Source organism: Trachinotus anak, unplaced genomic scaffold (assembly GCF_046630095.1).
Source record: "Trachinotus anak isolate AG129_WGS33_773 ecotype Australia unplaced genomic scaffold, CSIRO_AGI_Tana_v1 ptg000026l, whole genome shotgun sequence".
Lineage (NCBI taxonomy): Eukaryota > Metazoa > Chordata > Actinopteri > Carangiformes > Carangidae > Trachinotus > Trachinotus anak.
In genome coordinates this window covers 966,446-992,878 of record NW_027273877.1, presented here as the reverse complement: position 1 = coordinate 992,878, position 26,433 = coordinate 966,446, and the positions used below count along the sequence as shown (strand labels likewise).

Below are 26,433 nucleotides of genomic sequence, written 5' to 3'. Positions count from 1 at the left end.
CTCTCATCACTAACTCTGTGTGAGAGTAAACAAAGAGTGAGGCGAGGGCGGGTTCGGAGATCACGACTGAGCTGCAGATCTGTGGCTCCCCGCCGGGCCGCGTTGTAGAACAAGTCAGCCTCGTCTGGCTGAAATATGTGTATGTCATGTACATCCAGACATGTAGAAAGAGATTTTCACAGCGTATGTGCTGTGCGACACGAGCGCGAAGGCCTTCCACGATGATGACAACACGGCGTCGGCTTGTGGCCTATTATTCCGAGCTCTTATGAGGCCAAGAGCAGCAGCAGTTTCTGGGGATGTACGACCATGCTGGATGTGTGAATATGGTCACATGATCACCCCAGTACCTTATTGTATTACACCAACACCACACAAATACACAAAAATATGAATTTAGACATATAGAAGATTATAGACAGTTGCCAGTGGCTTTAAAGTTTAAATTATTATTTTTATAAATAGTTGCTCGTAATACATTACTGTAAGGTACATACCTATTATGTTATGCTATATTGTGTTTTTATTGTATTTCATTAGTAGTAAATATCACAAATTAAACATTATGTGTGCAAACACTTGAACCTGAGTTAAAATGGGCCACCTGGAATGGATGAAATCATGACGATTAATAGGTGAAATTAATAATGTGTTTTAATCACAGCGATATAGAACGTGGACTGACGTAGGAGTGAGGTACTGGGTTTGCAAAATTGTCACACGACCAACTCTGTCTTCCTAATCACTCCTCAGTCTTTATTATAAAATCCAACACTTTGCATTCACATGAAATGCCTCCAGTAAAAGTGGGGTGCACATTAACGGGATCTAATCAATAGGTGTTAATCTGAAATGTAGCGTTTTATATGAAACATCAGTTTATTATTAAACATTTATGTGGATGCACTGTCTACATTTTATTTTTGACAAGTATTTAGATCATATTAAAAGGTAAATGCTTTATATGCCACATTCTTTCCATTTTATGTAAAAAGAGTTAAGACTTTTAATTTACAGCTGCACCACAACAGCGTCCTGTAAACACATACTGTGTCAGGAGGCGTGTCCTCTCTCAACACTGATGATGAGCCTCTCGATTCAGATCGGTACGTTCAACACTGATGTCATGTGTCTTTCAGGCCTGACACTTCACATCAACACTCAGCACTGTGTGTAACAAACACCAAACACAAACACGCGAGCAATAAAGTCAAAACTGCAGCGCTGACTTCTGAATAACATTCTGCCGATGTGTTTGCGTGACGTGCTAAGGACAAGAGCTGCAGTGAGAGCTCGGCGAATGTCAGCGGACGCCTGCCTTCAACTTCCCATGAAGAAAACGATAAGCAGGGAGCCGGTTGAGACGGTCGGTCGGCACAGTACATTGTGATAATGACATTTGGGGAGGGATAGTGTTGCAAAGCTGTTAAGCTCTTTCATTGCACCAAGAAGATTAGTCGACGAGATGGGGCTGAATGACAGTGAAGGTAGCGTCCCCAGCCTCGCCTGCCGAGGACTTGGCATGCAGAGGTCCGTTAAAAGCCAAGCGCTCACTTTACACTGAGGACCAATTGTCCTTCACTCGCAAAGTATTGCAAACCCCCACAAAGCAAGGGCATTCTGTTGTTTGTGTCTCTTTCATGTAGCTGTTGATGTAGCTGGATTTACCAGTGATTTCTACTTTTGCGCTTGTTTTTACCTTTTATTTGCACTTTATTCTTGCTCTTTTGTGGACGACTTTCATTGAATTATCTGAGTTTGTTGCCTTTGTAAAGCTTATGTTTTCCCATCATGCCTGTGTGCAGAGGTTTATATACAGCTGGTGTCTGGTGAGGCCTGTTTGGTGAGGCTGTATTTAGTTTATCTACTCACCCAACCCTCTCTCAAACCCCAGTTGGTTACAGAGTCACCACATTAGGCCTTGTCTGACCGCACCAAAGCAAGAAGTGGGAACTCTGGACAGCTTGTCCTATTATCTGGGACACTGGCCTGCCGTGCCTTTAACTCTTTGTCACGTTGCCTATTCCCATTATAATCCTTTGGGGAGCAGGGGCTGCCCGTCTGCATCCTAAGTGTATGTGTGTATACATCGACGTGTGTGTTGGTCTGTGGCTTTAACCCAAGTTTCCCTACAGGCTTCTGGAAGCACTTTGTCCATCTCTTGATGTACTGTGTCTCGGTCCTTCTCCCTACACCCACGCAGGAGTCATTTTTATTTATTATCTCCTCTGACAGCAGAGGGAATGACGGGGAGTCGGAGAAAGCGTTTTGTCAGTTCTTAAGTGTCTGACAATCCGAATGAAGTTTAGCATGTGAAGAACAAGAGGCCGTCCTATTTTTTATTTATTTTCTTGCTGATAGAAAGATGGGAAGGGCCACGGAGAGAGCAGAGAGATGGAAATGACAGAAGGAGTGACGGTCGCTGAACCCACCAGTGTATTAAAGAAGTCTCCTCTCTGTCATCGAGGAAACTCTGTGCCGTGGTGATAGGCGGGGAGGTTAGGGAGGGACCGGAGGAACGCACACTGACCTCCAGCACGTGCCCCTGGTCCCCTGGTGGTCGCAGCCCCGGGAAAACGCCAGGCGCAGAGTGATGAAATAAAGTGACAGGAAAGTCATCTCAAGAGGAGATCAGTCTCAAACATGGCAACTCCTGGCCTGTCAGCCACAACTTCGACAGCACCTCCTCCTCTCTCTGCTCCCTCATCTTGTCATCAATTTTGTCAAATAAGGGCGTACAGCAGGACTGCCTGAGTCAGAGACTCGAGAACTGGAAGATGTGGTTTAGCTGCATCACCTAGGGATCAATGTGCTGAGTTAGTTGATCGACTAATTGACATAAAACAAAGCAATTTTAATAATAAGTGAAATTTCTCTTTCATCTGTCAAATATAGAGATTTCTCTTTTTGCCCTTTTGTATCATTGCATTGATTATTTTGGGTTTTTGGCTGAAGATATCACCTTGGACCTTGTGTCATTTCCTGACCAATGGTGGAAAATCTTTATATAGCTGGAAGCACCACAACACAGTGACTAGGCTGAATTTTACAGTAAAAAAGGCCTGAAGTATGTGAGGCTTTACCTCTGGCTCTCCAAAGCTAAAAAGGCTGTGGGTTGATGTGTTTATTTATTTATTTGGCCCAAGGCTAGTCTCCACGGAGTCCAAGAGTCTTATAGGTGGTGGTGTTTGTTTGTCTTGAGGACACATTTGGCCATGAGGACACATCTGTCCAGGGTGATGTTTAGTCACAGTCTCTATCTGAATTCCCAGGTGTGAGCTCACACTGAGGCTGAGGCCCGAGTGCACTGCAGTGTGCAACTTCAAACCAGCATGTTTTCAGTTTGGAGGGTACAGTGTGAGAGGAGAGATCAGGATGATTGTGTTTGCATGCATGTGCATTGAGGTGATTTTTAAAACTTTGCTGCAAAGGATTTCTTGTTCCACTTTATGTTTAGGAAATTTCCTTGATGTTTATGTTTTGTCATCAAGCCACAGTTTTTCTTTGCTTCTGGAAAGTTGATGTTGCGAGTTTTTTGTTGACTCGCTGCACACACAACTGCAAAAACATGCGCCCGTATGCAAGTACATTGTTGTAAGGTGAAAAAAAAATCTCTTCAGCTTTACTACAAAAAATGTCTATGATTTATAGAATCTAACTTCCCATGCAAAAAAGATTTGACCCTATAGCAAGAATATGTAAGCATGCATATGCACATGTAAACACATGCAATACATCTTCATACACAGAAACATGCACAAAGTCATACAAGCAGACTTGGCTTCAGTTGCCTCAGCCGTTACATAAATGCAGTCTTCTCTGTTGTAATTTGTGGCCTCAGTGGGTTTGTGCGGGTGTTTTTTTTTAATGTGATGTTTATCCCTGCAAACACAGCAAACAGATTCTGTGAGAGCAACGACAGCCGTGAAAAGCATCGGCGAGCACAGCAGGTACTCCTGAGCTCCGCTGTAACAAATACCTCTTAAAGACTCTTATTTAAATGCCCCATCTGCTTTGACAGGTGCTGTTTGAAATCTAACCCCACGGGGGACAACCTTGTAACTTTTTACACGCCTCTTTGTAACCGCACGAGGAAAAACAACGGGGAGCGATCTCTTTTGTCAACCCGTCCCACTTTGAAAAAAACTATACTGTAGAAAAGGACTCTGTGTGTGTGTATGTGTGTGTGTGTTGAGGGGGGTGATGCTGATGCCTTCGAAAACTTTAACTCAAAGATTTCTCTCCATGTGGTGACTTTCCACTCTCTCCATCAACACACACACACACACACACACTCATGCACTCAAGAGAGTATAATAGTGAAGATCATTTTTTTCTGTTTATGTTTTTTTATGTTTGTCATTTCTCCTGTAAAACCCTGATTTAATAAACGCGACTCGCCCGTTGGATTATGACTAATAAACCAGTCCTACCTGCTTTCCTCTGCTTTCTCCATGAAGATGAATTACCCGTTTAATAAATAATGACATGCAGTGCGCAATGACAATTACCTGACTTATTTTTCATTTGGGAAGGGGGGTGATGGGGGCTGGATGGAAGACACCTTATGCTGTCACGGATGGCAGAGCGTAAACTGCACGCTTTAAGCTTTAATTACCTTGTTGTTTTTGTCCCTCCGTCACACTGGCCCCTGCACTCAATCATACTTCTGCCAAAGCCACGGCTCCACTCCAGAGACCCCTCACACGCCCCCCCTTCCCTCTCAGTCCACTGCAACACATTAAGAAGAGATTAATAAACAGCATTAATATCTTTTTTCCCCTTTTGTCCCTCTCTTGTCCTGTTTTTTTTCCTTTGTTCTCCAAAATTATGTCTTTTCTTTTATTAAATCTCCTTGTCGCTCCTTGTCGTCAGGCTTTGTTCGCCGTTAAAGGTTCACCAAAAAGCATTGCATTTAATTGCCCGCCACCCTTGATTGGAAGCTTGTCTGTGTGTGCGTGCAAGAGAGGCCGCTGCCATTAGAGCCTCCTGAAGGATAATTGCTATCAGTGTAATGATCACAGTGCTTTCATGTATCGGGCTCCTCCATCTCCCAGATATGTGCCATTAAGAGCAAGGTTGTCTTTGTTGCAGCTCAAGCTTGGACATAGGCCAACCCCCTCCACCCCCCTCCGCCCCACCGCACACACACAAAACACCCTCTTGAAGCTTACACATATTTCTAATATGTCAAGATATTCTCCTTGGGGGGGGGACTGAGAAAACGGAGACCAGTTCAGTTTCATCTCGTCTGCATCATCAAGGTAACATAAATAATTTATGGCGTCGTTGTCGAGCCGTCATGTGCAGCTGAAAACCTATTACCACAGAGAATTAAAATCAATTAAACGATGGCACGGAAAAGTAGCTCCTGAGCCAGGTATCCCCGACTCTCCAAACAGATTGTGGCGCTGCAGTGGCGAAGAAGTGACACCGGTGAACTTCACATGAGAGAGGGATGTCTTAATTGTGTTATTTCCCAACATTAAGAATGCAAGAGCTCTCAGAGAAAACAAAAGCAAGCAAGGAGTAGAAGAAAGCACTAGCCAGACATCTTGGCATCTGTTACCATTAATTTACTGCTCACTGCTTTCAATGTGATTTCCTCCCATATGTTTCAGATGTGTCTTTGCCTTCACCCCCTGAAAACAAACGGCTTTTTCTCTGAATTATTCACTCCAGCTATCCCCCCACCACCCCGATACGCACATACGCACCCATACACAAAGACACATGCAGTAATACACACTGGTAAAAGCACCATAAACAATTCATCCCTGGCTTTATCATTAAAAGATGTCACACTGACTTTTCATGAGAGATACTCTTGGATTTTGGTCCACATGTTTGGTTCAGTCATGTAACACACACTGACATATAAACACCCACCACAGTGACAAAACCACACACGCACCTAAACACAAAGCTTATGCAATCTCTTAAAAACTCAGATGCATATAAAGGCACTTCAGCACTTGACATTTTGACACTTAAACACATAAAATCAGGTCTGAAAATGCACGTAAGTAGAAAACACTGACATAAGTGCACACATAAAAACACCATCTTCAAATGTAACGAGCTGGCAGGATGCATTTTCTCGTGTATTGTAGCTGTTTCCATTTCCCATCAGATAAGCCTCAGGTGTGTCTTCTTACGCCCTAATATGTTTAGTCTGACCTCACCACTGAAAACAATCTGCTCCGATGGCTCACAATGAGGCAGGAACCGTCCCTGGTAGCCTTCGGCTGATAACAGGCTCCACTGTAATGGTTCTCCATTGTTGTGAAAGCACAATGCTCTTTCGGCCGTGCCACTCTGACAGCGTCGCAGGCCGAGTCTGACCTGCCTTTGAAGTTTCCTTTCAGTCTCAGATGCCCTCTCGTGCCACCAGCTCTGACTGAATGATTGATGATGCAGTTCAGGAGAGGTCGCGGAGAGTGAAATATAGATTTAGGAGACCACATGAAAGGCAGGAAGTGGTGCTCATGATGCATATTACTGCGGTTTTGAGTTAAGTCGTACCTCCTTTAGAGTTTTTTGTGTGTGTTTTTTGGTAAAAAAGATTACAAGTCAACAAAATATTCATACTTTCATCTAAAGAGAGATATTATGTAGAGTTTCACTCTCTTGTTTTGTTAGAGCAATTAAGCATTAGTGCCTTAATATCACCAAATCTTCTCTCTGTTCACTGTTAACAGTTTGAAAACATTAATGAGCTGCTGGAAAATTTTGTGACTCTGTGGTATTTTGGGGTCCTGTAAGAAAATCTGCAAATTCATCTCGATGTTTTGCAGCAAATTCCAATCTGATTTTGCCTGTTTGCCATGATTAGTTTTCTGTATTTGATTTATTTAATTCAAGGGATAACAACGCACCAGTGTAGTGTTTATCTTTTTCCAATTTCTGAGTCAAATCACACAAGTCAGGAAGCCAATCACACAGTTAGGAACGGCACTGCGCTCCCACTGTGTGATTGGCTACAGGTTTGCTCATAGTCATATACCCCTGCTGTTTTCAAAAATACTTTAGAAAGAGCTGACAGACACACGGCCTTACAGGCTGACTGCTAATGAGCTCGACCATCATCAACACGTCTCGGCTTGTGTGGCTGCGCTGGCTCTACATTTCAGCTCACTTCAACTTTTTGCAACTTGAGGTAATTGCACAGAAAGTGAATGTGCAGGCTTCAATCTTCAGAAATCATGTTGTGTTAAATGTAAAGCTTTAAAAGTGTGAGTGATTCATGAAAAGTAAGAGATACATTTCCCTCTGAGAAAAGGGAGATGGTGAATCCCAGCAAACGTTTAATGTGAGAGATGTTTATCAAACCTAAACTTAACTAACAAAATCCGTTCTTTGCATGAAGAATCTTTATCGGACTCTGTGGAGGTTTACTGAAGGTCTCAGTGACCTCAGTGCGGCCAAACTAAAAACTGACCCTCAAACTTTCCAGACCGATAACGGGATGTGGATGATGCGCTTCAAATAATGTCACCAGACAGATCTCAACACAGTTTTCATCTCCAACCAAAACACACACACGCACACAAGCACCGTTGTTGGCGAAGCGGGACTTTCCAAGCCTCCTGTCTTGGCGAGTCGTTGGTCATGGGGAAAGTTGTATCAGGCACAAAACAGGGGCATGAAATAGAGCACAAGAGAAGCACTGTTCGGTTTGCTTAACTTTAGTTTGTTACTACATGGATTATGAATAACATTGAAGTAATACGATAATGACTGATTTCATCACAATAATTTAGAAATGGAGAAACACATGACTAATTTAATAAGTAAAAACAAAACAGAAGAATAGAAGTAAATAGTTGTTACCAAGGAGACACAGACACACAACATCAGAGGCGGAAAAAAGATTGTTAGCCAAAGATTATGACACTGAGAGAAGATTTTCTTTAAAGTTTCCACTGATAAAGCAGACGGGGGAAACAGAGGAACAGAGAAATGGTCCAGTCTATTTATTTTATTGTAATCATTCCTCATCTATAGTCACTTATATTCATGCTCACTGTGCTACATTAGAGTTCAAGAGAAGGAAAAACAAAAAAAAAGTAAGAAAAAATATTTTTGTCTGGTCTGGTTTACTCAAGTCTAATCAAATTAAGTAAGTGTCAACTAAAGTTTAATGTAAGTTGCATTTTTGCACTTTATTTACATCATGACTTTCTTTGTCCTGCCTGCTGTAACTGCTGTGGTCTACTCAAGCAATGCATCATAAATGGGTTTTATTGTCAGGTTTATTCGAATGCAGGTCATTCTCCTCTCATCTTTTCTATTGTAATTGATTCTTTTCTAAGTGTAATTCTAACAGTGTGTGCTTGTTGTCAGAAGTTGGACTGTGCAGGCAGAGACAAACTGTCCCCAGTGCCTCTGACCCCGGCATGCATCCAGACAGCCCTAATAGGAAAAATAGATATTTCTTTTTTCTTTCCTGTTTGTCTTTTTTTTTTTTTTTTTTTTTTTTTTACTCCGAGTGCCACCGATGTGACAGGCAGAAAGATGTCTTGGGGGCAGATGATGTCATTTATTGATAAGCTGACGGCCTGTCCGCCAAGAAGGGCCGTGTTACTGTTTTTGCTTCGACTTATCCACCCATTTACCGTCACTGCTCGCAGCCTTATCAAACAAATGGAGATGTAAAAAGAAATGAACAAACAGAGTACAGATCTGATTTTCTTCGATTGGAAACAGAGCGTTTTCGTTGCAGTGAGTCATCGCACACAGCCCACTTCCTTTTGATGTGCGGCACAGAAATGATACAAATTGCATTTTGCCCCTGTGAAATACAATAAGCGGTCGGCGTGATGGAGAACATATTCATTTATTAGCATGGTGCTTTAAGCAAAGGGCTCCCATCCTTATCTGAAGGGACTCATCAGCTTCCTTTTTGATAAAAACCAAAAAGGGGAGAAGCACCGGCAGCGGCGGCGATCCCTCTGACTCTGGCTCAAAGTGGTCTCATTTACAGACTAGCTGATTCCATCGAGATGTGTTTTCACTCAGAAAATAAGATTGAGCAAATAGAATGATATATATATACAGTGTATGTGTATATATATATATATATTTAATTGAAATATACAGACAGGCATTTCGTATTGAGCATAATTGATATCATTGCTTATTTTATTCTGTTTGTCTGAACTTGTTTGCATTTAGTTTGTAAGAGTTTAGCCAGAACTAAAGGTTATTCTTTCCTCTTTCTTCTTAAGTTTGAATCTGTTATACATGCTGTAGTAACATTATTTCACTAATACTCGTCAGCACATAATATGCTCTTCATAATACACTATTATAGATATGATATAAATAAGTTAATAGATTCACTTATATTCTAAAGCAAGAGCAGACTGTCTGATGTGTTTTAGAAATCGCACAAGTTTGTTGACAGTTGTGTTATTCACCCCAACTTTTGCGTCCCCTTGGCACTTTGACTGTTTCCCCATTTGCTAATCACAGATGCATTTAAAGATTCAGTCAATTATTTCCCCTACTTTTTATCGCTTTGTTTGTTAGAGATCATTAATTACAAACAAATCATGAAGGCATTGAGAGAAAACTCCTCACTGACCCGGAACAGTTCTCCTCCCTGCCTTGGTCAGTGAATGAGATTTGCAGCAGAGGAGAGGTTTTGGCCCTAAACTTTTGACCCCCATGACTGCAATTTGAGCCGGAATCCGTCTGGATGCCAGAGGTCGTTCAAGGGTCACAGCCTTCAGTAAACTGCCGTGGCCTTTGGGCCTCAGTGGTTGAAATTCAGAGTGTTAATGAGGCTTTATTGTAGGGAGGGTTGAGATGAATGGGAATGTGCTTTGACTCCCGAGAGAGAGGTTATTTGAAGGGTGCCATTCAAAAATATGTCCACTTTGGGGCCCATATCATTATCCAGTATTCAACATCAATATCTCATCTCACACACTGTGTAATTGAATGCACCATGACATTGTTATGTTCAGACTAGGACTTTGTAGAACGGTACGATTGATAAGGATCTTGAAACAACAGTAATGTTTTTATTTCATAATAACCACCAGTAATAAGTGTGTTTACATATGATCACATGCATGTAGGAGAAGTAGCAACAACAACCAAACACAAAATCCCAAAACGATGTAAAGATTAGTACTTGAGTTTTATTCTTATCAGGGCAGAAAAGAATCTGAAAATATTTCAGGACCTCAGGAGGGTTTAGAGACACTGAAGAACACTCAGACTGTATCGATGTTCTTGAACGGATTCAGAATTTATCTCTTTATTATTATAAATTAAAGTGCATGTTTTTAAAGCAGAATTATGGATCTGACACCGACTTAAGCTTTGCTAATCAATGCTGTCACCTCACATCTTACCTGGATTGGGACAGTTGTGACTTGAATCACACAGATCTTGAGCCTTTTCAGTTGCATGTGGATGACATTAATACTACCATTTGATTCCCACTGGGGCAGAAGCTTTCTGAAATCTGATTTTCATTTACTTTGGATGTTTGAAAACAGGTATGTGCCATAAAAAGGACCAGATAGCTTCCAAAACAGATGCTCTGTCTGTTGTGTGAAGAATGACCTCATCCACTCAGAGATGTTGGATAGATGGATGGATAGACAGAAGTGGTTGCACGTTTGCTTCGACCCAAGGTAAATATAATGTGACAGGGCGAGGTTTCCCTGGAGATTGTGTAATTGTATTTTCACATTGGCGCGTCAAAGTTGAGCAGATTCCCCTGAAGCATCTGCAGACAGATGGGCAGTGCTGCATATTTTAAAGGTGACAAAACTCAATCTTACAATGTTGTACAGAATTTTTCTTTTTCTCTCTGGAGATTGGCACGACCCTTCCCCCTATCAACTCCTTATAGCATCCCTGCTCTTCATGGTTCAGTGGTGTTTCAACAAACTGCTCAACCTGGAGCCTGGACAGTGTCTGCGTGTGCTGTGCAGATGCTGTTTTTTGTTCTTCATTTGAAACTGTTGAGGAAACTGGTGCAACATGAAGTTTACCTCACGTGTCATACAGAAGATGTGGTCATGCAGTAGCCGAGACGCAGTGTACACAGCCTGGAGGCCAGCATTACAACAATGCAGGATCAGCATTCTTAGAAATTGTGATTTATACCCTTTAATTTAATCATTTCAGATGCCATTGAGATGCCAAATCACATTTATAAAAAAGATTTATGAGGCATTAATGAACACTTAAGATGCTTTGCTTCACAATCTAAGATAAGGAAGGGGAGTCTGCACAACAGCTTTTTATAGCTTCCTCACAAAAGTCAATTTTAAAAAGATAAAAAAATGAAAGAAGTGACAGTAAATGTAGCAACTTAAGTATTTTTATCCATCAGGTAGAGGTAGAAGATTTACATCTATTTTACAAACGAGTAACAGTTATGATAAATAAAAAAGGAAAGGTGTTTTCAGACAGATCAACTGCCACTGCACTGAGCAAATATTTAGTGCACATAGATTTCATTAAAGCAGGGCACCACATTCCTCAATAGCTGTTACAGTATTTAAAAAAAACTACAAAACAATATATAAGACTTTGAAGAGATGATCATCACGGAAAAGCTGGTTCATCATCACTTAAGATGATCTACTTTAAAGAAGCATCTGTATTTGTAGGAAGTTTGAATCTGTATGATGATTTATCATTCCTATATTCCATAAATGAAAGTAGGGCCACTCTCTCTGTGTGTGTGGGGGTGTGTGTGTGTCGTGTTCATCCGACAGGAAGCTACAGCTCGGAGGCAAATGCAGCGACAGATGTTGGCTCTTTTACCTCTACCATACCCTCAACTTACTTGATTTCTTTTCCATTTTGGAAGTGGTCTGAAGGGAATGCATTTTGACAGAAAACCCTGTAATTAAGTGTATTGGTTTGCCCTCTTGCTAAGCTAATGGCTTTATTTTGACAGTGTTAATTGTCATAATTGTCAGAATGGTACCTCTGACACTCAGCGCGGAGATGTCGGCGAGGAATTGTTGTGCGTTGATGAAAGCGTTGTCATACATACTTCATCTCAACGAGCTAATGCGGCCTGCGTCTTGCCTCTCCCCGTCGAGCCTTATGGGACGCTGCAGCGTCGGCTTTCTAATTGCCTCTAATGAAACGCCAGCGAGGGAGGTGATCTACTCCTATTTAGATCTTGGTCTTTAAAGAGAGACAGAGAGACAGATGGAAAGGAATAGATGGAGAGAAAAGAGATGGAGGGAGTGAAAGAACGAGTGTGGAGTACACCCTGATGTTGAGGCAGAGGGGAAAATGGACAGAGAATAAAGTGAAAGAAATGGAGGAAGAAGGGCTGAGAGAAAATGAGGGGTATCAAGGGGGAATGAGGCCTTTTTAGATACATCTTCATAACGAATGCATGCTAATTAAAGCTTTACCCCCCTCTCAAAGTAGTGTTGTGAAACTTGACACAGTGATATGATTTCACTGTGAAGTGCTGCAGGGCTGCCTGGTTGTTTGTGCACGTTGTTAGTTTTGGAAGTGGGTTACTATTGTAATGGCGATGTTCGGACAGCAGATGGTGCTGTGGACGGCCCTGCCTGGCCTCAACAGTGCTCATCCCAGCACCCGCCAGTTTCTGCTGCTTCTTTCCAAAAGGTTTACTCCAGTGTTGTCACCTGCTCTAACAGAATCCTTCTCCAGCGGTTAAAACAAGCAGCGAGAGAAACAGAACTGCAGCAATGATTGATTTGAATGCAAATGTCAACACTTAGAGCTTGACATATTTATTTGAGATCTTTTTGTCCTAGAACATTAGTAGAAAAGACATTTAATGTTAATTTTTGAATCTCAGATTTGTCAAAAATTACACATCATAAGCCAAAATAGCAGCATGAAATTTTGAAAGTGTGTTAAATCACAAAAATGCCAAAAAAGAGATTTAGTCAGATCTTAATTAAATGATAAAATTAAAGTGGCTACAACACAAATGTCAGCTGACGTAGCTTGTCTACCAGATAAAATTTTACCCTTCAGTGTATGATCTTGTTGGTTTTGTTAATTTTGCTTTTTCCTCGTATTATGGAGAAAGAGTTATGAGCAGCTCAAGTATGCACTGATTTTTTTTATACACTAATTCTTCTTAGACTTTTTGAAATTTTTTTTAGAGCCCTGAAAATGTGAAAATAAAATGTTCACAAGAAAAAAAATTTGGAGAAAAGTCTGAAATAATAATTTCATGTACAGACTTTAGTATTTCCCTCAGTAATTATCTTGTGACCTCCAGGTAGGGAAGCTCTACTTTAGACAGATTTAATAATGAACTTGAAGTTATGATCTCTGTCCTGATACAACTTGGAGATGTCGAAATGGCTCAGCAAACAGCCACAGAGGTGGAAACCAAAACCCAGAACCCAGAGGAAGAGTCATCTCTGACTCCACTGCAATAATCCAAGTGCAATTATTGCAGCAGCCGCAACAACAACAACAACAACAACAGGGTCACAGAACAGATAATATGCACTGGAAGTTCAAAGGCAGCGATTTAGATGAAACTGTGTGTGTGCTGGTAAACAGCACCCGGATTATCCGGAGGAGGAAAATGAAAGCAGAGGCGAAACGAGACGTAGATGGAGAGTGGTTCCTGGGAGAGCTCCTCTCTCCTCAGCTCAGGTCCAGATAAGAGAATTATTGCACGACAAGGAGAGTTGACAGAGCTCGCTAAGTCTGTTTATTAGCAAGTGCACTTCATTAGAAACCAAGATCAGGTTGATAACCACCCCTCCCCCTCCTCCTGTTAGGGAGTAAATAAGCATCAGTCCTCCTTCATGGTGCTACTTTTTGGTTTTGGAAACCTTCTCTCTCCAACCTGGGCGAGAATCATAATCGCTCTTTAAATGGTGACAGAGTGTCAAGAGCAGCAAGAGAAAGGCTAAAGGGAACAAAAAAAGAACCACTAAAGGTTTTTTTTTTTTTTTTTTTGAAAGATTGATAAATATGGTGGAATCTCAATTAGGCGTCGGGCACGAACGCAGATATTAAAAATTTGGTCAAGAATCTAATTAGCTGGAGGTAATTAAACAGTCTCACACAGGGTCATTAATCTTTCCCATGGACCTTTGATGTTTTGCATACTGTCTTGCAAGTCATTAATAAAATTCATAACGCTTTTCTTTGTGGTGTTTTATCATGGCCGTTCCCCCCACCCCTTTCTTTTTTTTTTTCTTCTTATCCCCCCTTCCCTGCATCCTCCCTCCTCCCCCTTCCACTCTTCCCTGTAAGAGAGCCCAGTGCAAGTGTCAACACATCACAAGGGCCTCTCCTCTTGAGTTAATTTACTTTTTGTGCATATTACATTTTAAAGTTGCACGCACTGCGACCCCTCCCACCCCAGCACGCCTCAACCCCCCCACACCCTCTCTCCACCACCACTCTTCTTTTTCTTTCCCTTTTCCCTTTTTTTTTTTTTTTTTTTTTTTTTTTTTGAGAGCACAATTACAGCGGCAGATCAAATTAAATTCTTCTGCAAGCACAGCTCATTTGGAGTGTAAAACATTCCTCGGCAGTGTGCAGCCGAGTGTGCGGCGTGTCAGCGCCTCGCAAGAAGGGAAGAGAAGAAAACAGAATTGTGTGGCCATTGTGTCCTCCGTAATTAAATCCCCACAATCAGTCCATCTTAAATCAGTCACGCTGTAAATATGAAAAGGGGCCGGGATGAGCTTGAGTACTTACTTGGCCGTCAACACAGCAGGGTAATATATGTTATGTAAATGTGACGGAGATTATAACGCCGTCGACTGACACGGCAACATTGCCAACGTAAATATGATGCTTTAAAAAAAAAAAAAAGTGTGCATGTGTACATGTTGTGTGTCTGAATAGGTACAAATATGTGTGTGTGTGGTTGGAAAAAGTGTATTTGTGTGTGTATGTACAGACAAACTGTAATGGACAAACAAATGTGTGTATGCATGATTTGAATAAATGTATCTGTGTGCTTGCATGTGTGTGTGATGACCAAGGGTGTGTGTGTGTGAGAAAGGGTTTGTGGCTGAGGGTGTGAAGTCAGCCGTGTGTGTACATTGTGTATAAGTACACATACATGAACAAATATATGTTTGTGTGTGTGTTTCTGCTTCCTATGCCTTCCTGTGTGTTTGCTAACATATCTGTGTGATGAAAGTGTTCTGCTTTATATTTATCTGTGCATGTGTGAAATATACACGCATGTTGTGTTTGTGTGTGTGCAGGAGGCGGTGAGCAAGTGAGTGACATTAATGCACAACTATCATGGTGTTGCAGTTATCATTGTGTTGCTGAACCCCAGGAGGACACGTTTCAAACACTGACAGCTGAGAGTCGCTCGGAACAAAACAAAATGCATTAGTTAGTCTGCTGAGATCCAAATACCAGTTTTTACATTTTTTAAAATTTATTTGTATTTTTTTTACAAGCACTGTCATAATGGAGTCAGAGTTTATTAGAGACAGTGAAAGAATAGCACAAATATCTCAGTAACTTAGACCCATGTTTGTAAAAATTACAGTTTCTGTAAACAAAATAATATCAGGTGTTGGAAATTGCTTTTTTGATGGGATGACAGAAATTGCCACCTTTTCAAGTTTGGACACTGATAATAGAAAAAACTGTATCTTTGTTAGAATTGGGCTTTAAAAATGGTGTCTGTCCATAGTTTTTATCCCTTAATTTTAAACACAACTAAAGGCTTGTAGGCTTTTATTCAAATAATGGTAGAGTTTGAAATAATTGCTGGGTTTGTGACCAGGCACAAAAAAAGGAAAAACCAGTTCCTACTACCAAATATCGTGTTTTCTGTTGCACAAAAATCCTGTTCTCATTCACATTCACTACTGTCACTGAAACTAAACACTTCTTCCGAGTGTCTAAAATTAAAAGCTGACCAAGATGGAAGAGGATTTTTCCCATTAAGCTGCTGAAATGCTTTTACTGTGAAACATCTGACAGGAAGTGGTAAATTAAATTGATAGTGGCATAGTTTTACTCTGGGTGGAAATGCACATTATCATGAATCTATTTGGACAAAGGTTGACATTGAGGGAGTGTTGGAGTTTTCTAGGTGTATAGGTCCGTATTGTTCTTTTAAACATTTCTGCTCACATCATAGTAACAGTTGATAAATATTATGTGTGTCTTGCAGCAGTTATGCAGTAAGTGTTATAATTTAATGGTTAAAGATTTTTAGTGAAATAGTTGTAGGCAGGTGTTCTTTCAGTTTTCTGGTCTAGTTTGTGATGATCATGAATTTCATATCAAATATAACAATAAAAATTTAAAGATGTTATTAAGGCTTTATTTCAAAAACAGGAAGAAACTAAGCATTAGTTTGTTAAAAGTTTGGATCCTCATGGTGAGCTCCTGTTAACATGCTCTGAACTAATAGTGGATGTTCACTAGAAGAGGCTTTGACAAGATTTGGCCCCAATTAAGCCTCTATGCACAAATTTAGCAGATGGAGGGGGGCAAAACTTTCATATTCATATTATACTTTGGCTCAGAGGTTTCTCTCTCATTGCCCCAGTCAAGAGAAATTTGGATGAGATGGCAAACTGTGTGCCTAATTAGCTGAAGAATTCTTCGAAAATATATCTGCGTCCATCCCTCATGTCCAGACAGAGAAGAGGATTCACAAAACATTTGTCAACTTTTACTAAAATGTGAGTGGAAAAGTCAGAAAGAATAAACTTAATATTGATTTATGTTTTTTTTACGTCTAAAAAACATACTCTCTCTAAAGTGCTCTGAAACTTTACCCTTTGTTTAAATGGTTTATGGTATAAGAAGCGAAAACAACCTCAAAACTCATTTTATTCTTCATCTATTAAATATATAATAACCTATAGGAAGTAGTATCAGATAGATGTACAATTTTGGTTTGTGTTTCAGCAGTTACTTCCAACCAGAATCAACAATCTGAGTTAATAAAAATCCAAATAAATATTTATATTCACATCAAAGCGATCACGATAAATTGCAGTTTCAAGATGTGTTGCATTTGGTCCTTGGAAAATATTTCAACACTTAATTAGTTTTCCATTTTTCCTGATGTGACATGAATGTTGTATTAGCTCTTGTGTGGTTTTATGCCTCCACAGGGTTCAGGACAAACCAGGTTGTTGTAAAATGGCGCTCTGGGAAATGCACTGCACAAAGCAAAAGAAATGTTTGGGTGATAATGAAGATGACATCAGATATCTTACAACATCAAAAATCCCTTTATATTCTATGTTCAGTGTGTATTTAATATCTGGGTGTAAGTGGCAACACTGCGCTTCTTCCTTTGTCCTGTTTTCACAGAGGTGAAGAGCAACATAAAGGAGCTCCTTTCTTCTTCCCTTTAAAGAGGAAAAGAAGTAGTGCTACTTCCTGTATTTCTTGCAGGATATTTTTAGTTCAGGCAGAGCGACAAAGTCCCCTTTGACTTGCATTCGTAGACTGCGTGTGATGCCTTGATGTATTCACATTTCTTTCTACTGTCACAGGGAAGTGACAAGTAAAGTATCACTGTTCTGTACGCTGCAGCCGTAGTACAGTCAGACTGAGGGCTCATGTTTTCTAATCACTTAGTTTGTCTTGAACCACTTGGTATCTTTAAAATCAGGACCTGCATATTCACTCATTTAAATAAACAATAGTTTTTACATTTATATATAAATATTCTATACTTGGCATGCACACTCACTGGCACAGAAAGCCCTGCCTGAGCCAAATGATTGACAATAAAATACTGACTCCTCCAATGTTAAAGCGTAGACGGTGATGCCATGTATGCCAGCTCCTCCCCCTCCCAGCTCCCAGTCGCAGAGGTCATATGAGGAGCAGCTGGGCACGGAGGAAGCATTCCAGTCTGCAACCATTATGTCATTTCCTTTTCTGTTTCCTGTCAACCTCAGCCACCAGAGGAGAAAAAAAACAGTTTCTACAGGGCAAACCAAAAGGGAGCGTTTAAAACTTCTTCATACTGAGAGACAGAATAAGGCAATGATGGGAGTGAATGAGTGAAAAAGACCAAACCTTGGTTTACCGCACACAGTATCTCAGTTTCATTTCACTGCAGCGAGATAATCTGAAAAGAGTCTCCTTTCATCCTCACTTGTACCTTTTTAACCAGCTGGTATTTATGTGGAAAACACCGTCCCCACCCCCACCCCCCCACCAGAGGCCCTCTCTGTGTCATACTCCTTCCTTTCTGGGGATGGGAAAATGAAGTGGTGTACTGCTAAATATAAACTGGCAAACACAGGGGCGGTGGCGGCAGTCCTCAAAGGCACGTTTCATACGGTAGCGAGGGGCGGGGGGGTTCAGGGAGGTATTCGCTTACCTGATAAAACGACGATTGTCTCCCCTGAGAGCGCGGGCAGATAAAATTATTTTGAGTGGGAGCACAATGGCAGAGGTGCTTATGTTAATCCTGACACTTCTTAAAAAAAAAAAAAAAAAAAGCGGCAAATAAGATAAGCTCCTGCCTCAAGGTAAAGAGCAAGGAGTGGGGAGGAGGGAGGGAGGCCCCTGCCACCACTGCCACCATATGAGCGATTCCTCCTTCAGCCAATTTCTCCCTCACCGAATCCCCGTCCAAGTTTGTATCAGAGCATTTATTTGCATAATTCACACCTACTCCCTGCATCCCCCCACCCCCCAGCAAACAATATCCCCCTCCTGGCCCTGCAGGGAGAGGGAACACACTCGCAGGTTGGACCTGTAGTTATAAAAATATTTCTCAGAGGGAGGAATTACCTCACTGGGGGTAAACCTCAGTGGGTGAAGCTTATGATGCCTTATAATGTCAGACTGAAGCCCTGTTTTAACTCAACAAATAGCATCTGTGGTGTCAGAGCAGCTTTGTCTCTTAGTAGTTCAATTAAAACCCTTCTCTTTCAGGCTAAAACCATCTTATTTCACACTGTCTGACAGTATCTTTATGTATTAACTCTTTATTAAAGCTTTGTTTATATTGAGTGAAATGTTCAGTCCAGAACAGTGTTTCTAGACACGTCCCTTTCTCTCTGATTCGAGGGTCTAAGGACACAGAGTCCATATGCTGTACAGATTGTAAAGCCCCGTCAGGCAAATTTATGTTTTGTGACACTGGGCTGTATAAATATAATTTGACTTGACATGTACTGCATATATATACATGTAGATGCCACATTTTTGTGTATAGAAACGCGGTGCCAACACAACAGCCAAAAGCCTATTTGTGCATTTTCAATGCTTGAGCTGCACAGATTTCTCCCCAGTCTTTATTATAGAGCTAAAACTCTTCTGACTCAATCTGACATGTAAACAGTCTGACTTGAAAATTGACATTGTACGGTGTGACGCAGATGGCGACCAATATTGTATTTGTTTTGTCGCAATCCAGGTGTTGGAGGCGTTTAGTAGCTAAAATGCTAAGCTTCATATTATTAGCTCGCTCCTTTCTCACTGAAAACTGGTCTAACATCAGACTACATTTCCAAAAATAAAATGCTTTTTTAGGTTCTTTCATGAAGGATGAGTAATGTTTCTAAATTTGTCTTTGACTGAAATGCTAACAGAAAGACTTGAAAGACTTTGACATTTGTGTGATATTCAGCTTACCTTGTTTGTGAGCCTCTTGAATAGGTTATGTAACAGTTGGGGGATAATTTGTTTTGTGCTTTGAGACTCCTGATGCCTGTGTTTTGTTTCTCTCTTTGCTGTCATGTTTTAGGGAACCCAGGAGAGCTGCTCTCCAGGGATCGACGGTAACTAACTGCGGTGGTGGCAGCAGCCCGGCAGGTATTTTCCCACACAAAGAGTGTTTGTTTTCTTCACATGGACTATTTTTGTCTGTCTATCTTTGTTTCTTTCTTCTTTGATTTCTTTCTTTTAATGGCAGCTTTTTCACTTAGTATTCCTGTTTGTTTGCTTCTGTCATAATTTCCCTTTATTCTTTGTGTCTCATTTTCTTCTTTCTACATTTTTTTTCTGTATTTCTGTCTTTATTGTCCTTCCCTCCTCTTCCCATTTTAATAAGATGGTTTGGAGGGGGATTTTATTATTTTGTTTTTAGCTCCGCCAACGGTCTTGTAACTAGCATAATTAAATGTGCTTGTTAACAATGGCAGCTAATGAGGAATACAACAGTATTAACAATAGAAGCTGATTAGACAAAGACAGGCTGATAAAGCTTAGCGGAGAGCTCACAGTTGGGATTTCTCTACCTGAGACACCTGTCCTCTGACGTCTTTTAGTACTTGGAGCATAATTGTTATAATTGTAGCTAAGTCATCAAATCCTTTATCTCTTAGAGGTAAGAATCAAGTCAAGGTGCTTTATTGTACTTGGCGGCTTTGTGGCAGTTAATCACGGTTTTATCTAAATTATTCTTTTAATGTAGCACTCATAACATCACAACTCTGCTGCATGCAATGATGCAGTAAAACAAGTTTTTTTTTTTTTTTTTTTGGTTCAGACTCTGACAATGAATCATGTTTGTGTCTCAAATCCAGACGTGAGTCACTGGAAGACATGTCAAAATTGGCCCAGGAGACTTATTTTCCCCACATGTCTCATACCGGCTGGAGTTATCTCACTTAAACTGACTCCATCTTATTTTAAATCCTTATTCATCCAGAGGGGGTCTCTCTCCCTCTTACACATTCATGTTGCTTCAGTATTTACACCTGGGAGCTGCCCAGTGCAACCACAGCCCTCTGCTGTTGGCCACTGGGAGGGAACTCGAGCAATTTGGGAGCATTCAAGCATTTACCAGCAGGCCTACAACGCATTGATATGTTTGACATGAGCAACATATTACCCTGCTGCCCCATAAAGACAGACAACAGAAACTGCACGTGTCGTGAAATTGAGAAGCAAATATGACTTGTGCTTGTATGTAGGTGGATCCTCTGTAGTTGGGCTGCATCTGTGGCTGAGTATTACTGATATGAAATGTAAACACACAGGCTTCAGTAGTGGACATACACTAGAGCTGTCATGAGGATGGCTGATTTAAGGTGGGCCGCCACAGCTGATTGGGCCAAGTTAGACTGAATCTGTGGTGTTGAGAGTTGGAAGATAAAGTCATACAGTCTTTTAATGGTTCTAATATTTTGCCCAATCAACTGATTAATTGACCGGAATTCTTTGAGTAACAGATCCAGTAGCAACTTATGAAGAATATTTGAGACATATATGGCTTTTAGAGGGGGAATCAGGACTGTTTCATAGGAAAGTAAAACTGTCCAAAAGTTAAAAGCGAATGAAAAAATAGTGATGTGCCATGACTGACAATGCAACTTCATGCTCCAGGTCATCCATGGTGGACACCAGATTTTATAGACTAATGATAAAATCTTGGATTTTTACTGGCCAGAGAATACAAACCAAGAAGTATGAATAATTAAATGGTTTGTTTTTACACATTACATAATGCTTGTGGTCTGTTAAAGGTCATATAGTGTATAATGTCCAGTCTTCTGGTCACATATCAGCTAGATGGACAAACTGGCCAAGCTCCCACAAACAGTGTAACACTGGGAAGTACAGTATGCAGAAAAAGTCTGTTTTAACTTGAGTTTTCAATGTTTTAATCATAGGATGTATAATCGTGGATTTGAACCCAGGAGCTGTTGTGAAGCAAAGCGAGAAAACCACTTAAATTCTATTATGTAGCAGTTTGTCCCCACTGTGTATGTTAAAATTACAAAAAAAAAAAAGTAAAGAGCACCATAGAGTTATTTACACCACATTTTTTCCTCCCTGATATGGAGAGTAGAGACCTTTTGAGTGATACAATAGTGCATTTACACGGGGGAACAGCAACCTGACACACCGTAAAGTACTTCTGAAAAGCCCTCAAAATACACAGAGAGTCGGCGGGGAAATGAAGGAGGCTACAGATAAGAGTCGACTTGTAAAACATAATTATATTTCCGTCGCCGGGGTGCACAGCCATTGAAAGGAATGCATTTAACCTGTGATTCATGCATGGCAAGAAGTTGTCGAGGGGAAAAAAGAACAGCAGTTAAATTGTGGAGGTAAGAAGCCTTGAATAAAGTGTAACTAAGGTCATACCATCTTAGGAGAATAATTTGATTCGGTGCTAGTCTTCTCTCCTGCAGGCGTTTTCTACGGGGAAAAGGATTATATCTCTCTACTTTCTCTGCTCCCAAAGGATGGGGAAAGGTCGAGTGGTATTAAAATCCTGTGAGCAGGTTTGGGCCTGAATAACTCCACAAAGTAAAAGGAAAAGGTTGAACTGTCGACTTTGTTTCGTGCCAGAGCTCTCAAAACCTTTTCCTGCTTATTTTTTACTATACACTTGATTGAAACTGGTTTCATTCATTCAAAATTGCTCCCTCAAAGAGGTCAATTTCCTGCTGGCTCTTGTTTAAATTAATTCACAAAGGATTCATTGGACTTGGGAGGAAAGTACAGATGAGTATCAAAACTTTTGTATATCAAGGAATATTGAGTTTTTTTCCCAGAAGCTAAAACATTTTTACAGTAAAGAGTAAAAAACAAGTGCAGCTTGTTTTATCAGATAAAAAAACTGAGTTTGTCATGTACATTTGAATTTTATCAGCTCCTTGCTGTATATATTGTGTACCTCCTCAGTTTCCGTCTATTTTAGCGCAGCAGTAAACACAAGTGTTGTTTGGCCGGTTGTGAAGGGAGAGGTTTCCCAGGCACTGACTGATATTCTGCTGCAGAGTGGGTTTCTCATGTGCTGGCAGGATATCAAAACAGAAGGGCATTAACACTCACTCCTGCCTCTTCCTTTTACCTCCTTTATTTTTGATAGCTAGATTCTTGATTGATTTCTGAACCTACAGTTCATCTGTCGCACTTTAACCCCTGAGCTCCTTCTTTTTGGTTTCATTTAATGTTGGTTCAAGTGTTCATCTTTTTACATAAACGAAATGTAAAATCTTTAATCTCTGGATCAGTTAGAAATAACAATTTTTGATCTGTTGTGTCTATAGAATAAACTTTTGTATTAAAGTCAAATCCTTAATATTTTAGAAATAGTGACCTCCATACAAATCTGTGACCACATTTTATGTTTTCATTTGTCAAGTGTTTAGAAGTTGAAGGTCCTTGTAGGTGAGTAATGAACTGACCAGTGGTCTTCATGACACTATGGTTAATGGGAAATATGTTGGATATTAATAATCAGCATTAATATTATTGCCTTGATTTGTTAGCCAGCTGTGACAGCAACTTTGTTTTGCTGTTATAATGTCGTTGTTGTAGTGTCAACGTGGGGAAATTCAGGATCTGTTGTTCTTGACAGACTTCTGCCTCTGGCAGGGGTAAACTGAAGCGTGACCTGCAGGAAGTGGAAGTAACCCCACCTCGTGAACATAAACATAAAAAAGCCTATAGTTTTCTGCCTCCCTTAATTCACAGATAACTACAGTAGGTTGAATAGAGAGTAGAGAGCAGGAGACTGGGAACTCTACCTAGATTTATTAATTTTGATTTCTGAGAAGAAATAATAATTTTTATAGGCAGGTTTTGAGGTTATTATCAGGTAATACATCACAGCTGGACTTGATTTTGAGTCCCCCCTCTCCAACAAATGTCTGAGCCCTTCCAATCAGGCAGATTTACAGTACTTGAACTGATACTCCATCTGGATCGCCTCCACTAAGCAGGTTGGCATCATTTGAATCAGGGAAGCTGCTCCTGTCTGCCAATCTTCATACATTATGAGAACTTGTTATTCAAATTTATTCCAGACTTATTTTATTACCTAAAATACACGTACGTCGGAAATAAAGCACATTGTTTAAACTGTGAGGGAAAGATATCAAAACACAGTCCAGAAGTGAATGTTGGGGACCTTTGAAGTACATTTTAGATCTGTCAGTCTGTCCTGAAGAGATATTATTGGCACTGTCTGGTACAATATCTTTGAGCTAGATGTGAAAGATCAGAGCGATATCTAGCCTTGCGGGATTTTCCAACCCCGTTGGGACTTCAAATCGAGGTTAACCTCTATAGCTGTCACCTTCATCTGTCCCCCCTCTCCACCTCCTCCTCCTCCTCTTCCCAATGCTCTGAACTCTTCCTGTCAGAGAGTTTCTGCTTAAACCGCAGAGTGCCACCCAAGTTGGCCAAAGTGCACTAGCAGTCGGATCAAAGTCATTTATTCTTTGGCTAGGCGGCGTGCGAAAGGTGATAACATTGCTTTGCGAGTCCTCCGGCGCTTTGCTCTGTGGTCTGGGCAGCGCCATTTGCCCCACACCAGCTTCCCTGTCTGGAGACAGAGGGGGCATCCTAAGCCTGAGTGCTGCATTTCTTTTCTCCAAATTGTAATTAAAAGGGAATAATTATTTCTCAGCGGTCGCAGTCCAAACAAACAGACTGACAGCTCTCTTTTTTTTTTTTTCCATTCGGCGGAGGCCCACAGTTGATATCTCCCTGGTGGATTTTTTTTTCAGTGGCTTTCTGAAGCTGCCACTTCTTGCTTTTATTATCTTTGTTTCCAGCCCTGGCCCCTCGTCCCTGTGCTGGCGCTGTTGGCACCGGCCTTGCCCCTGCCATCCCTCTGTTCGAGGCTCAACTTTTTCTCACCACATGAAAGTGGCTGCCCGCTGAGAGACCTGACCACGTGGCCTGGACTGTACCTTTCGCTCCCAAACTTTCCTGACCTAATTAGCGCCGAATTAAATCGGACAGGATGCATTCATTATTAATTTCCCAGGTTGGGGGTTGGGGGTTGGGGGTCTTGAAATAGACATTGGACATAGAGTATGTGAGAGATGTGAGGCTGAATCAGAGGCTCTCTGGCGTCGACTCTCCCTCCCTGCCTTGGACTTCATTTGAATGCTGTGCACAGAGTTAGCAAAGCTACACTGAAAGACAATGCAAGTTAATCAACGCACTTTGCATGCAACTGTGTTCTGTTTCTGTGTGTCTCTCTGCAGCTTTGGCTGTGCAGCCTGCCAAAAAACACTCTCATCACCATGTGAAACTGCATGTTCTGTTTCATGTCTGTCCTCTCCTGCCGTTGTTAACCTAAAACCTTCTTTTCTTGATGGTGTCTTTCAGTAAGAAAACCTTTCAATAGTGCAGCTGACTTCCCGTAATCAAAGATATGTAAATAAATGAATTCAGGTTTTTATTCCAAATTGCAAAAGATTCATTTAGGTGCCTCAAATACATTTATCAAATACAGTTTAGTATGGTCTTACATTATTACAGTGAATGCCACATACTGTACGTAAAACTGCTTTAATTAGAATCTTATATTAATAGATCAAATGACTGTGTATCTGAAAGTGGTTGCAGCCACTGAAGAGTTATTACCCGTCTCTGCAGTTCTCCTCAGCTCTGCTGTTTGTTTTTGGTTTTACTGCCTGCAATTTTTACTTAGGAGTTAAGAGCAAAACAGAGTTAAAAGGAGAGTGAATATTGCTCTTATATTAGCCCTGTGAACATGACTCACAGTTATGAAATAAATCCTAATGTTGCTTTGTATCTGCTGGGTGTGTAGATAGGCAGCTGTTTGCTAACACGCTCGACCATATCTACTTGAAAGGTAATAATATATCAGTGTTGTGTTCACAGCTTTGTTCCTATGCCCCCATGTGGCCAGAAAATCAGTTACTGCAGGTTCTTGAAAATGTCTAAGTGGAGGTTGTGATGTTGAAAGTATATGAGCATTTGCAAATACAGTGGCAAAGTGGCACTTATCTGGTGCTGCTACCTGCATTATTTGGAATAATATGGCTTTCAGCGCTTTCATTTCCTTCAGTTGGCCGGTTTTCCTTTTATTGCTTTTGCAGCTGTGGATCTTAAAATGTGAGAAAATACAGTCACAGTGGTGAGTTACTTTGCTTTAGATGTCTAAAGTCTGGTCAGGGTGTTCTGGTTTTTAATAATTGTGCTCAGAGAGGGCCTGGCCACAGGTAGAGTCCGCTCTATGAGTGTTTGCAGTTGCAGTGATGTCCTAACGTACTGCATTGTCTTTGATCAGACTGACATGTCTGGAAATCAGTTTGAGGTGAGGTTGCTGATCAAGTGCACTCAGCTGCACTGGTGAGAACAGAGCAGTAGTGATGCCGTTGAGCCCAGCTCTGCTTTTTGACAGCGCTGAAGACTCTGGTGAGCTGCAGGTCCTTCGTCTGAAGATCAGTGGTGGGCTTGTGAAACGCCGCCAACGGCTACCTCCTGTGCTCAATGAGAAGAGAACTGTTGACTTCCCAAGTGGTGTTTCTCTGTGATCCTGGGGGGTGGGAGGTGGTGGGGGGATGAGGGGTTATCTTTTGGTGTGAATGTAAGAAACAGTGGAGGCATCAAAACAGATTTTCATGAAAAAAAAGTAAAAAAGTGTCCACTTAATATAAGAATTAACAGTTCTGAGAACTGTGTCCAGACTGAGTGTCTGCATGTAATCGTGTGCGTTTTGGGGAATTTTGAGGAACAAAAATACAAACCAGACGTCAAGCA

At 41.0% G+C, this 26,433-nt stretch overlaps 1 long non-coding RNA gene across 8 annotated transcripts in view; it reads left to right on the top strand.

Annotated features, from left to right (window-relative positions):
• Positions 1–26,433, top strand: part of LOC139609933 (uncharacterized) — a 290,241-nt gene that overhangs the window by 33,644 nt on the left and 230,164 nt on the right. For 7 of the 8 annotated variants that reach the window (XR_011685416.1, XR_011685415.1, XR_011685421.1 and 4 more), the window contains exon 5: positions 19,700–19,767. This is a non-coding gene — a long non-coding RNA (uncharacterized lncRNA). Of the gene's footprint in view, positions 1–10,514; positions 10,653–19,699; positions 19,768–26,433 lie in introns of all 8 variants that reach the window. The other variant, XR_011685420.1, reaches the window with a different exon arrangement.